The following is a 15,733-nucleotide window of genomic DNA, read 5'->3' on the forward strand; positions in this document are numbered from 1 at the left end:
TCAAAGATTCGACCAATCTTAATAATTATCGTGTCTACCAGCCGTAGGATACTATTTAAAGAATATAGTCGTTGGGAGTAAAATATATTTGCTGGAAACACTCTATCTATATTGGATTTGTTTTTTTTATTCAACATAGGCAGTCGGCAAAACCGAATGCTACTTTTTTACTTGTTTTCGTTTTATATTTCATGATTTTTTGTTATGCATCATCGCTCAAGCATTAATTAATATTCATAAAGTGAACATTACTACGTACCTTACTTAACTAAAGTAAATTTGTCTGTCTCTCTGTATAACAAACAACACATTCATTCGATGCCGCGCATTGTCCAACGCCCGTCAAATTACCATCATATCTTTAACCATCCACAAATCACCACCCCCTAAAGGCAAGTCTTACCGGCAAACTGGTTGGTTGCCTGGCTGCTAATTGTGTCTGATTGATTGCATTGAAATGTGTGGCCTATTTGCCTAGCGTGCATATTTTGCTATTGTTTTTTGTCTTTTGCCTTGTGAAAACTATTACTTTTTATGGACTTTTAATTTCTCCATAATGCGTTTATGCCGCCTTTTGTTTTGTGAACACATTTTGGCAGATTTTAATGGGTTTCCGTGCAATATGTATTGTGTGTCTGTCTGTCTGATGATGCATTTGTGAAACCTTTCAAAAGCTGTCGTGGTTACTATTTTTGTTTTAAACATTTTCATTCATTCATTTCAAAGTCTGTTGCAAACTGTCGGGAAAATATCTGAACAGTTTTGTAGCGCACAGTTGATTAATGGAATATGGAAAAGCTTACTAAACTACATTTAATGTAATGCATATTCTATTACAAATTAAATTGTTGCTTTACTATTGGATTCTTGTAGGCAGATAAATAACCGTTGAACTTAATATTCGAATATATTTCAGTTTCATAATATTTATCATATTTTTTGTCTCTGTTTCGAAATTACTTTACAACACTTGTTGAACAAACCGGTTGTAATACCCTAGACAGACGGCAGAGTTAATTTGCATTAAAAATGACCTAATTTGAATTAATTTTTCACCCTGACAGACGATAGTATATGCATTTATGAAACAGCTGTTTGTGTTGTTTGTTTGTACCCAGCAGACCATTTCATAAAGCTTTACAAAAGTTCGCCAAAATATGCGAAACAAATACACTTTCTACCTTTGATCTTTTCAACCCTATGAAGCAAAAATAAATTTAATTTATTCGCGATATTTTTGAGTCTTTTTAATATTATAAAAATATTGCAAAACTTAAAAAAACATTTGAGGAAGATATAATTTTCGATAGAATTGGTATGGTGGGTAATGAAATTTTTTGTGAAAATAAAAATTTTAAAAAGAGATTTGTTAGAAGGCGTGAAAAACGATTAGCTGCTATTCTACCCGCGAAAGACCACTACTTATTTTTTTTTTTTTTTTTTTATTTATTTCAATTCATATTTGCCTAGTCTTTCGACCTTAAGCTTATTTTGTAGAAACGCGAAAATTGCTGATTTGCTTTTCCTTTTTATTTTCTTAAACATGGAAATTTGACAAAAGACAATTGATTTTCAACAGCATTGCCATATTGAAATTGCTAAATTCAGTTTAAATTTCCTTTAATTTTGTGCATTAAGAATGTGGATAATGCACGAATTAATTTGAATTAAGGCAGTTAAGGCAAATTAACGCTGCCGTCTGTCTAGGGTATTAGCTTATTATTAAATATTTATAAAGGAAAAAACTGTCAAATGAAAATATTTTTCATTTTAAATTTTCATAGAACAAGAATCCAGCCTCAGTTTTGAGTATTTTACTTGCCTTGGGATACATTTGATTTCATCGAGTCGGACTTATTGTCTAAAAATAGGTGGGACGTGGCGATCTATTCTTGGGTCATTCTTTGGCAGATTTTGTCGCATAATGAAACCGAGTCTACTACGTTTAAAACAGCATTGATATGGCCGATTCCGATCATAGGTCTTAGTCGGTAGAGCACATGGAGAATATGGAGGATTCTATGTTAAATATTGATATAGCTCCCATATATCCGTGGTATAGCTCGCATATACCTAATTTCAGGTGTTAAAAAATATCTGTAATTTCACATTAGGTCCAAATTTTCAGATCCTTCATATAAATTACATAATTACTAAAAATTAATTATAAAAGTTTCCTTTTAATGGTACCAAGAATTACCGGTTGATAGAAAAGAATTATTAGGTCAGGAATGCTATTTAACCTGCTTCATAGGCTTGCTGATCCTAGGAGTTTCTAACTTGCAACGTTGGGTTATTCTTTCTAGATCATGAAGATCCCTGGGACAAGTGTCGTTTAGGGGCACCTCTCGGATCGGTCCGAAATGTTTACCATAGGTAGCCCTTGGGACCCTAATTCCAACGATATATAATTTTCCGAGATATGGGTCTTGACATTTCGGAAATTTCGTACTTGTAACACCTTTATGTTGTTTATGGGTACCTCTGGGATCGAAATTTTTACAGTAGATAGCCCTTGGCACACTGAACACAACGATATATAGCTTTCCGCGGGAAGTCCGCACTGTGTTTGATGTTGATGTTGATTTTTTTACTTTTATCACCATTATGGACAGGGACGAAAATTGGGCTACGCGATCAACACTTTCTTTTAAATTGAAAGTGTTTTAAGTAGACGGCCTTCGGCCGGGGATTTAAGACATTCTCCTATGGACAGTGACAAAAGTGGGCTACGCGATTAAAACTTTCTTTTAAATTTAAAGTTTCCTAAGTAGCCGGCTTTGACCAGGAATTTAATACATTCTCCTATAAACAGGTGTAAAAATAGGTCGCGTGCAAAAAAGTACTCTCCATAAGCTTTAAAACGATGCCCATATTGCCCACGTCAGAATTGTAAAATGTCAAGACCCATATCTCGGGAAGTATGGACTTCCCCCCAGAAATTATATATCGTTGTGTTCAGGATGCCAGGGCTACCTACTGTAAAAATTTCAGCCCGATCCAAAGGTGCCCCTAAACGACATTTAAGCTAGATCCCTCCTAACATGTCTGGGTGGGGTGTCTTTCCACCATATGTGGATTGGCTCTCACGGTAAGATATGTGCAAGAACTGCAACGAGAGTAGTCCATTGTGTTACTGTATTAAAATAATCGTAGTATCCTCATGTAGATGGCCCAATGAAGACACGAGGATTTACTCTGTTTCATTCAGTTCTAATTGTGGCATTCTGACGGTGTTGCCCTTATATTCGCGCACCACATAGCTTACCACAGACCGACCTATCGTGTAATATGTGGTTAGCAAGCTTTCTTTGTCTGCACCCCAAATGCTTCCAGCTAGGACCTTGTTCCAACATCTCAGCTTATCGCAGATGGCTGTGGCATGGGCGGACGACTTGAACATGCTGTCGATTGTGACCCCTAGAATCTTGGGGTAGTTAGTGGTCGGAATTCTGCTACCATCTATTATGACAGTAAACAATTATTAAAAGCCATCAAACCCCCCACAAAACGTTAAAAAATATCTGTAATTTCACATTAGGTCCAAATTTTCAGATCCTTCATATAAATTACATAATTACTAAAAATTAATTATAAAAGTTTCCTTTTAATGGTACCAAGAATTACCGGTTGATATAAAAGAATTATTAGGTCAGGAATGCTATTTAACCTGCTTCATAGGCTTGCTGATCCTAGGAGTTTCTCACTTGCAACGTTGGGTTATTCTTTCTAGATCATGAAGATCCCTGGGACAAGTGTCGTTTAGGGGCACCTCTCGGATCGGTCCGAAATGTTTACCATAGGTAGCCCTTGGGACCCTAATTCCAACGATATATAATTTTCCGAGATATGGGTCTTGACATTTCGGAAATTTCGTACTTGTAACACCTTTATGTTGTTTATGGGTACCTCTGGGATCGAAATTTTTTACAGTAGATAGCCCTTGGCACACTGAACACAACGATATATAGCTTTCCGCGGGAAGTCCGCACTGTGTTTGATGTTGATGTTGATTTTTTTACTTTTATCACCATTATGGACAGGGACGAAAATTGGGCTACGCGATCAACACTTTCTTTTAAATTGAAAGTGTTTTTAAGTAGACGGCCTTCGGCCGGGGATTTAAGACTTTCTCCTATGGACAGTGACAAAAGTGGGCTACGCGATTAAAACTTTCTTTTAAATTTAAAGTTTCCTAAGTAGCCGGCTTTGACCAGGAATTTAATACATTCTCCTATAAACAGGTGTAAAAAAAGGTCGCGTGCAAAAAAGTACTCTCCATAAGCTTTAAAACGATGCCCATATTGCCCACGTCAGAATTGTAAAATGTCAAGACCCATATCTCGGGAAGTATGGACTTCCCCCCAGAAATTATATATCGTTGTTTGTTTGTTTGTTTGTTTATTCATTCCATTCTTTAATACTAAAGCCTCCAAGGCCAAAAAATAGTATTAACAATATATCCTTATACTCAATATCACTAAATAATCCACAATGTTACTTTATATAATTGGCTCCCCAGCCATAACTACCAAAAAGAGAAAAAAAAATATTCGATGCAATAAATGGCCATAAGCAACAAGCAGTATAGAATGACAAATATACAGAGTAATATAAGTGACTCCCAGTACGCATTAGCATTGACTGGTACATAGGACATGTAAACGCATACTAAAAAAGGAAAAAAAACTTTCACATTTAATTTGCATAGCAAACAAGCCCACTAGTATAAAAAAGGTAGCAAGTGCACTAGGAAAATGAAATTAAAATCATCATATGCAGTAATAGCAGTTTCAAATCCAATATTTAGGGTCGAGATCCAAAATAGGTCAACAGTTTCAAGCGGAACGCATTATTAGACTGCGAGAATACTCTAAGTTCTATTGGTAAATAATTCCACAATCTGGCCACACGTACTAAAAATGAATTCTCAAATGTAGAATTATTTATTAAAGGAATAGATATCTGTATGTTCCTCCACAATAAACCAAAACGAAACATGTTTTTCAGTGAAACAGGTACACCATTCCTTATTATTCTATAATAGGCGCACAACAACTTAGTGGACACAAACTGATCTAAAGTAACTCCAAGAAAGCTCTTAACATGGTCAGAAATATTGTCACGAGTCCTTAAGCCGTAGACAAAGCGTACAATACGTTTAACTGCACGCTCTAATAACAATGCATTACGTTCTGACATACCAGAAAAAACTTCCAGACCATAGTTAACATGAGGCATTAATAGTACGTAAGCTAACCTATATTTAACCCATGAAGGAAGGTATATATTAGTGGAATACAATTTCCGAATTATGCCAAAAACTTTTCTATGCACATAGTCAACATGATATTCAAATGCAAGCTTTTCGCTTTTTAAATAATAAATAATAAATAATAAATAATAAATAATAAATAATAAATAATAAATAATAAATAATAAATAATAAATAATAAATAATAAATAATAAATAATAAATAATAAAATAATAAATAAATAAATAATAAATAATAAATAATAAATAATAAATAATAAATAATAAATAATAAATAATAAATAATAAATAATAAATAATAAATAATAAATAATAAATAATAAATAATAAATAATAAATAATAAATAATAAATAATAAATAATAAATAATAAATAATAAATAATAAATAATAAATAATAAATAATAAATAATAAATAATAAATAATAAATAATAAATAATAAATAATAAATAATAAATAATAAATAATAAATAATAAATAATAAATAATAAATAATAAATAATAAATAATAAATAATAAATAATAAATAATAAATAATAAATAATAAATAATAAATAATAAATAATAAATAATAAATAATAAATAATAAATAATAAATAATAAATAATAAATAATAAATAATAAATAATAAATAATAAATAATAAATAATAAATAATAAATAATAAATAATAAATAATAAATAATAAATAATAAATAATAAATAATAAATAATAAATAATAAATAATAAATAATAAATAATAAATAATAAATAATAAATAATAAATAATAAATAATAAATAATAAATAATAAATAATAAATAATAAATAATAAATAATAAATAATAAATAATAAATAATAAATAATAAATAATAAATAATAAATAATAAATAATAAATAATAAATAATAAATAATAAATAATAAATAATAAATAATAAATAATAAATAATAAATAATAAATAATAAATAATAAATAATAAATAATAAATAATAAATAATAAATAATAAATAATAAATAATAAATAATAAATAATAAATAATAAATAATAAATAATAAATAATAAATAATAAATAATAAATAATAAATAATAAATAATAAATAATAAATAATAAATAATAAATAATAAATAAAATAATAAATAATAAATAATAAATAATAAATAATAAATAATAAATAATAAATAATAAATAATAAATAATAAATAATAAATAATAAATAATAAATAATAAATAATAAATAATAAATAATAAATAATAAATAATAAATAATAAATAATAAATAATAAATAATAAATAATAAATAATAAATAATAAATAATAAATAATAAATAATAAATAATAAATAATAAATAATAAATAATAAATAATAAATAATAAATAATAAATAATAAATAATAAATAATAAATAATAAATAATAAATAATAAATAATAAATAATAAATAATAAATAATAAATAATAAATAATAAATAATAAATAATAAATAATAAATAATAAATAATAAATAATAAATAATAAATAATAAATAATAAATAATAAATAATAAATAATAAATAATAAATAATAAATAATAAATAATAAATAATAAATAATAAATAATAAATAATAAATAATAAATAATAAATAATAAATAATAAATAATAAATAATAAATAATAAATAATAAATAATAAATAATAAATAATAAATAATAAATAATAAATAATAAATAATAAATAATAAATAATAAATAATAAATAATAAATAATAAATAATAAATAATAAATAATAAATAATAAATAATAAATAATAAATAATAAATAATAAATAATAAATAATAAATAATAAATAATAAATAATAAATAATAAATAATAAATAATAAATAATAAATAATAAATAATAAATAATAAATAATAAATAATAAATAATAAATAATAAATAATAAATAATAAATAATAAATAAATAATAAATAATAAATAATAAATAATAAATAATAAATAATAAATAATAAATAATAAATAATAAATAATAAATAATAAATAATAAATAATAAATAATAAATAATAAATAATAAATAATAAATAATAAATAATAAATAATAAATAATAAATAATAAATAATAAATAAATAATAAATAATAAATAATAAATAATAAATAATAAATAATAAATAATAAATAATAAATAATAAATAATAAATAATAAATAATAAATAATAAATAATAAATAATAAATAATAAATAATAAATAATAAATAATAAATAATAAATAATAAATAATAAATAATAAATAATAAATAATAAATAATAAATAATAAATAATAAATAATAAATAATAAATAATAAATAATAAATAATAAATAATAAATAATCTATATATATAAAAAAGGATGATGTTAGTTACTACGCTTATAACTCAAGAACGGCTGAACAGATTTAGACAATTCGCACCAACTCGGAATCGCTTCATTGCAGAAAAGGATAAAACCTAAAAAACCGCGAAAATCTGCGAAAAATTTGCAAAAATATTTTTTGAAAAAAAGTTAAATTTTCTACATATTTTTATCGAGCTTTTGCATTTGGAGTATACCGTTGGACAGATCTTGGCGAAAATTTTACATGCACCAACAGCGAATAACATTTTTGTGCTTCTATTATTTGGTGGAATAAATGAATTAAAAAACAATTTGCTTTCTGCTGTTTCCAAACTATTCTTTATGCAAATTAACAGCGAAAACTAAAGGTGACTTTAGTCCAAAAAGATATTAGCGGTTTCAGAGGTGTAAACATTATTTAGTCGATGAATATCTTGGCAGAACGCAGAGCGGGAAGGCCAATACTCCATTAGAATGAGTAAGTCATCAACGATATCGAAAAGCGTAATATTTAAAATTGGAATGAATGAAACCAAGAAACAACAGGGGTTGGAATTGTATTCTTAGTGCGGCTTATGCGAAATGTTTTGTATCGGACCACAAGTAAGTAACCACGAAGATTTTTATTCACATAAATATTTAACTATAATTTACATATGTCGTTAACTTTCCGAATGCAATCACAATGCCGGGAGTCAGAACATTCAACGTTCAAATCTACACCACAGCTCTGGATGAAATGCTCCAAATGGCGGTTTGAATGGAGCTTTATTACGTTTGCACAACTGACTACTTACTGCTCACACTCTTCTCTTTCAATTCTGCCAGTTTATTGGACAACTACTGGATTATACAGCTTCAGTGGACAATTTAATTATGACAATTGCCTAAGTTAGCGACCAAAAGAAGGTAGTCGTAAAGTTCTATCGATAGCAAAAGTGTTGTCAACTTTTATTTGAACTTTGCATTCATAATTTTGCGTTTTAATTTTACCGACATTTGTCGTTAACTCAAAAAATCAGTTAGAGAATCGCACTACAGGCATAAGTTTGACTTTTAATTCTCATGTTTCATTATACAAAATCTTTGATTCTAAAGATTCTAAACGGCACATGGACAAAAAACAGAAATTACCGTAGAAGTTGCTTCATCTAAAATAGCGACCACCCATCTTGGATTTTACCAATTCACTCACGCGTTATTAAAATTAAAACACATGTTCGATATAAAATTAAACCATTGAAAATCTCAGCGTTTATACATTTCGATATTGAAAATGAATACATTAACCACCTGTTTTTGTAACTAATTTTTGTTCGTTCGTCTATATTCGTAATAATTCGGGCATCCATAGCTCAGCCCCCAGATGACATACAAACCTAATTTTTCGCAGACGCGTTCCATATATAGTTAAGAATTCCTCATTCAAAAATCAGCGCACTACATTTGCGCTAAGGCGGGTAAATCGGTCTAGAAAATTTGACAATTCGTGTGAAAATAATAAAATTTTTTACAAAAACAGGGGGTAAGTTTCCGAAAAATATTCATAATTTAATCTCAACGAAGGAAATTTTTTAATTTAATCTCAACGAAATCCCGGACCCTATAGATACCCAAATTAGCAACAATTGCTCGGGTTTGCTTTAAGCGGATGAATGAACTCTATCGAACGGTGATATTAATTTGCATCAACTGTTCAACTAATTTTAACAAATTTAAATCGTACATGCAATAAATAGCAAGACTGCCCGTATAAATATGAGTTTCCGAATATAGAAGATTGTCTAACAAAAAACAAAAAAACATTGTTCCACAACATCCCATACGGGACAAGGGAGACTTCTCTCATATCAATGAGTGCACCCCGATTCATATTAGCTCAATGATATGGGACCTACTGTTTATCGCCGAGTCCGAACGGCGTGTCTAAAGACACCACTTGTAGAGAAGTTTTACAAGGCTGAAATACTCAGGAAATGTCGCCACCATTACTGAGGGGTATTTTGCCACCGTTGAAAAATGTTTGATGTTGCCTGGCCGGGGAATCGAACCACCGACCTTCTTGTGCAAGGCGGGCGTGCATACCATTGCACCACGGTGGCACCCAAGAAGATTGTCTAACTACATCTAATATTTCTGATGCGATAAACCTAACCAGTTACCAAAACGATCGTCTCTTAGAGGTTGATGTGTGATACACATCTCTTGGAGAATGAGCATTTAATAAAAACTATTAAGTTTATGTGGCTCAATTAAGTACATTAATTAAAATCTGATAAATAATAACTTCCCATAATTAGGCAATAATTAAATACGAGTTCAATTTTCCATTTACTTGGAAAATATCTCTTGCTTCATCAAAGATTCTAAATCTTTCTACCCAGTGTTATAGTAATCATAATAATGTTTGATTTTATATCACCAATTGCATGTAGAATTCGGCAGATCGCATATAACAAGGAATTTGAACGAGAAGAGTGTCATTTTTGTACACCACAAAGTCAGGAAGAAATTTAGACGAATAATGAAAGTGGTCACCACAAAACGATCGGACCTATCTTTTCAAATCGGACTAACTTTTCTGAAAAAGTTCTAAACTGAGCACTTGAATCACGGCATTACCTGCATTTCTTTCGATTATAAAATATCCTTGATTCTAACTTTCTAATCGATTCATCAAAAATGTTTAATGGAAAAATCCAAGATAGCGACTACGATTATTGATAAGATTCAACAATCGCTCATACCGCGTTGAAATTCAGTTATCTATATATATAAAAAAGGATGATGTTAGTTACTACGCTTATAACTCAAGAACGGCTGAACAGATTTTGACAATTCGCACCAATTCGGAATGGTCTCATGGCAGAAAAGGATAAAACCTAAAAAAATCGCGAAAATTTGCGAAAAATTTGCAAAAATATTTTTTCATGAAAATTAATTTTTCCACAAATTTCTATAGAGATTCGCGTTTGGAGTATACCTTGACACTTATTTGGACAGTTTTTTGTACGCCTCTGTTTTGTCAATTTTTGAAAGTTGTATAGAATTTTTTATTCACAATCAAATCGATTTTCATTTATTTTCAAGCGTCTTTTTAGGAAATTTACAGCGAAAAATGGTTAAAAGGAGAGGGCTTAGTTTAGAGTTTGTAAAGATTAGTGGTGGTTTCGGTCAGATGCCAATTGAAAAGATGAAGATGATAACGCCGAAAGTGGTTTCCACAGTTTTGAGGAAAAAAGTACAAATCCACAAAATTGGTGGGTTATTTAAAAAATCAAGAGCTCCGAGGTAATTTCATTGGAAGTGAATACTTTTAAACCGTAAGTAAAAAGATCAACTTCCGATTTATGCGGTATAAAATTTACGCTGTACCAGATATATATTGATACTGTTCAGATCCTGTCATGATACTAAAAAATTATATCCGCACTGAAAAGGTATATGAATTCAATCAGTTTAGTTCCCGCAGAGCTGGAAGGCAATTACAAATGACCAAATACATACATATGTACACTGGTACTGTTGATACACTGTATGTATGTACATCGAAAAAGGATGATATTCAAAATTGGAAAGAAAAAAACAAGAAATCGGAGGTACTGGAGATTTCTTGGGTCGAATTATCTGACAAATATTCTTTATCGGGCGACATAAGTAGTTATAAGTAAACGTCGATTAGTTTGTGATATTAATTTGACGTCGAAATTAAATATAGGGTGACCAAGTAATCGACAACAGTCACGTGTTAGTGTGACAAGACTTCAAGCATCCGAAACACACAGAGAACGGCAACTAATAGAATAGCTCTGCTAACAAGGATCAATGTACCAATTACTGGATAGTACAGTCTCAGTCAAAATTCAATTACCGTATTTGTCCGTGTTACCAGAGCCATTGCATCTAATTCCGAACTTGCAATGCAAGCAGAATTCGGGAGATCACGTTAAACAGAAGAGTCAGAAAAAAAGCTGACGAAGGTGGTTACCTGATAACGATCGGATCTTTCTGCTCAAAATAGGTTAATTGATTAAAACGCAAATTTAAATAAGCACTATATTCAGCATTAAATTCAAATTCCTACGATCGCATTCCTTTCTACGAATTCAATTACTTGAGTGAAATATCGTGTTCGGTGGTGAAAACAAAAATTGTAGAAAACCATCGATTATGAAACGAATAGGGGCGTTATGATATTATTTTGCTTCAACTTTGCTACCGAATGTTTTTATTTAAATCGCAAAATGCGTTATTTGCTTAAAAAATATATCTTTGTCCCGATTTACAGTTGCTAATTTTCTCGCAGCTATTGTAAGTTTATAGGAGAGAGAGTCGAAGAAAACAGAAACATTTTGCCTCTCAGTACCTTCTCTCTTCGTCAAACTGACAATTGGTGAAAATACAATTATCTAATGTACTTCAAAGATCATCCTAAACAGTTCAAAACAAAGAAATATTTGCCACTGAACAAAGTGGTAGCAATAACAGTATTATAGGTTTGAATCAAAGCCATCAAGTTCTGTACCTAACAAACTGCGAGACGAAGTTCGCCGGGTCTCCTAGTAAATAATAAATAATAAATAATAAATAATAAATAATAAATAATAAATAATAAATAATAAATAATAAATAATAAATAATAAATAATAAATAATAAATAATAAATAATAAATAATAAATAATAAATAATAAATAATAAATAATAAATAATAAATAATAAATAATAAATAATAAATAATAAATAATAAATAATAAATAATAAATAATAAATAATAAATAATAAATAATAAATAATAAATAATAAATAATAAATAATAAATAATAAATAATAAATAATAAATAATAAATAATAAATAATAAATAATAAATAATAAATAATAAATAATAAATAATAAATAATAAATAATAAATAATAAATAATAAATAATAAATAATAAATAATAAATAATAAATAATAAATAATAAATAATAAATAATAAATAATAAATAATAAATAATAAATAATAAATAATAAATAATAAATAATAAATAATAAATAATAAATAATAAATAATAAATAATAAATAATAAATAATAAATAATAAATAATAAATAATAAATAATAAATAATAAATAATAAATAATAAATAATAAATAATAAATAATAAATAATAAATAATAAATAATAAATAATAAATAATAAATAATAAATAATAAATAATAAATAATAAATAATAAATAATAAATAATAAATAATAAATAATAAATAATAAATAATAAATAATAAATAATAAATAATAAATAATAAATAATAAATAATAAATAATAAATAATAAATAATAAATAATAAATAATAAATAATAAATAATAAATAATAAATAATAAATAATAAATAATAAATAATAAATAATAAATAATAAATAATAAATAATAAATAATAAATAATAAATAATAAATAATAAATAATAAATAATAAATAATAAATAATAAATAATAAATAATAAATAATAAATAATAAATAATAAATAATAAATAATAAATAATAAATAATAAATAATAAATAATAAATAATAAATAATAAATAATAAATAATAAATAATAAATAATAAATAATAAATAATAAATAATAAATAATAAATAATAAATAATAAATAATAAATAATAAATAATAAATAATAAATAATAAATAATAAATAATAAATAATAAATAATAAATAATAAATAATAAATAATAAATAATAAATAATAAATAATAAATAATAAATAATAAATAATAAATAATAAATAATAAATAATAAATAATAAATAATAAATAATAAATAATAAATAATAAATAATAAATAATAAATAATAAATAATAAATAATAAATAATAAATAATAAATAATAAATAATAAATAATAAATAATAAATAATAAATAATAAATAATAAATAATAAATAATAAATAATAAATAATAAATAATAAATAATAAATAATAAATAATAAATAATAAATAATAAATAATAAATAATAAATAATAAATAATAAATAATAAATAATAAATAATAAATAATAAATAATAAATAATAAATAATAAATAATAAATAATAAATAATAAATAATAAATAATAAATAATAAATAATAAATAATAAATAATAAATAATAAATAATAAATAATAAATAATAAATAATAAATAATAAATAATAAATAATAAATAATAAATAATAAATAATAAATAATAAATAATAAATAATAAATAATAAATAATAAATAATAAATAATAAATAATAAATAATAAATAATAAATAATAAATAATAAATAATAAATAATAAATAATAAATAATAAATAATAAATAATAAATAATAAATAATAAATAATAAATAATAAATAATAAATAATAAATAATAAATAATAAATAATAAATAATAAATAATAAATAATAAATAATAAATAATAAATAATAAATAATAAATAATAAATAATAAATAATAAATAATAAATAATAAATAATAAATAATAAATAATAAATAATAAATAATAAATAATAAATAATAAATAATAAATAATAAATAATAAATAATAAATAATAAATAATAAATAATAAATAATAAATAATAAATAATAAATAATAAATAATAAATAATAAATAATAAATAATAAATAATAAATAATAAATAATAAATAATAAATAATAAATAATAAATAATAAATAATAAATAATAAATAATAAATAATAAATAATAAATAATAAATAATAAATAATAAATAATAAATAATAAATAATAAATAATAAATAATAAATAATAAATAATAAATAATAAATAATAAATAATAAATAATAAATAATAAATAATAAATAATAAATAATAAATAATAAATAATAAATAATAAATAATAAATAATAAATAATAAATAATAAATAATAAATAATAAATAATAAATAATAAATAATAAATAATAAATAATAAATAATAAATAATAAATAATAAATAATAAATAATAAATAATAAATAATAAATAATAAATAATAAATAGTAAATAATAAATAATAAATAATAAATAATAAATAATAAATAATAAATAATAAATAATAAATAATAAATAATAAATAATAAATAATAAATAATAAATAATAAATAATAAATAATAAATAATAAATAATAAATAATAAATAATAAATAATAAATAATAAATAATAAATAATAAATAATAAATAATAAATAATAAATAATAAATAATAAATAATAAATAATAAATAATAAATAATAAATAATAAATAATAAATAATAAATAATAAATAATAAATAATAAATAATAAATAATAAATAATAAATAATAAATAATAAATAATAAATAATAAATAATAAATAATAAATAATCTATATATATAAAAGAGCTTAGTGAGTGACTGAGTGACTGAGTGAGTGACTGACATATCATCGCCCAGACGAAACCGCTGAAGCTAGAAAGCTGAAATTTTGACTGTGGGTTGCTGTCGGTGTGTAGGGGTGAGATAAGGCTGGGTTTTTGGAAATTCGACCTAGAAGGGTACGAAAAGTACTAAAAGGTACTAGACAAACGGTACTATTAGACAAACGGGAAGAGCTAGAATTCTGAAATTTGGAATGAGGGTAACTGATGGAGAGTTAGAAAGATGTACCAAAGGGCTTTTGAAAATTCGACCTATAAGTGTACGAAAAGTTACTAAATTTAGTACCAATTGTATATTTTGAGCGGATATAGCTACAATCTTCATATTTGGTATGGGAATCAAGGTTGGGAAGTGGTGTTGATATAAAGAAATGATTTTGGAAGTTCGTACTTATGTGTACGAGAAGTACTAAATGGTACTAAATTTGGTACAATTTGGATTTGGGTGAACGGATAGAGCTGAAAACCTGAAACTTTGAATTTAGATTACCGTTGAAGCGTACGATTGAGATATGGGTGTACTTTTTGAAATTCATACTTATGTGTACGAAAAGTACTAAATTGTACCAAATTTGGTACAATTTGGATTTACATAGACATGGAAACCTGAAATTTGGAATTAAGATTACTGATGGAGTAAAGGATTGAGGTAGTTTTGGAAATTCTTACTTATGGGTACAAAAAGTAGTAAACGGTACTAAATTTGGTACAAATTGGATTTGGGTGAACGG

Source organism: Musca autumnalis, unplaced genomic scaffold (genome assembly GCF_047663935.1).
Source record: "Musca autumnalis isolate F117 unplaced genomic scaffold, ASM4766393v1 scaffold_27, whole genome shotgun sequence".
Classification (NCBI taxonomy): Eukaryota; Metazoa; Arthropoda; class Insecta; order Diptera; family Muscidae; genus Musca; species Musca autumnalis.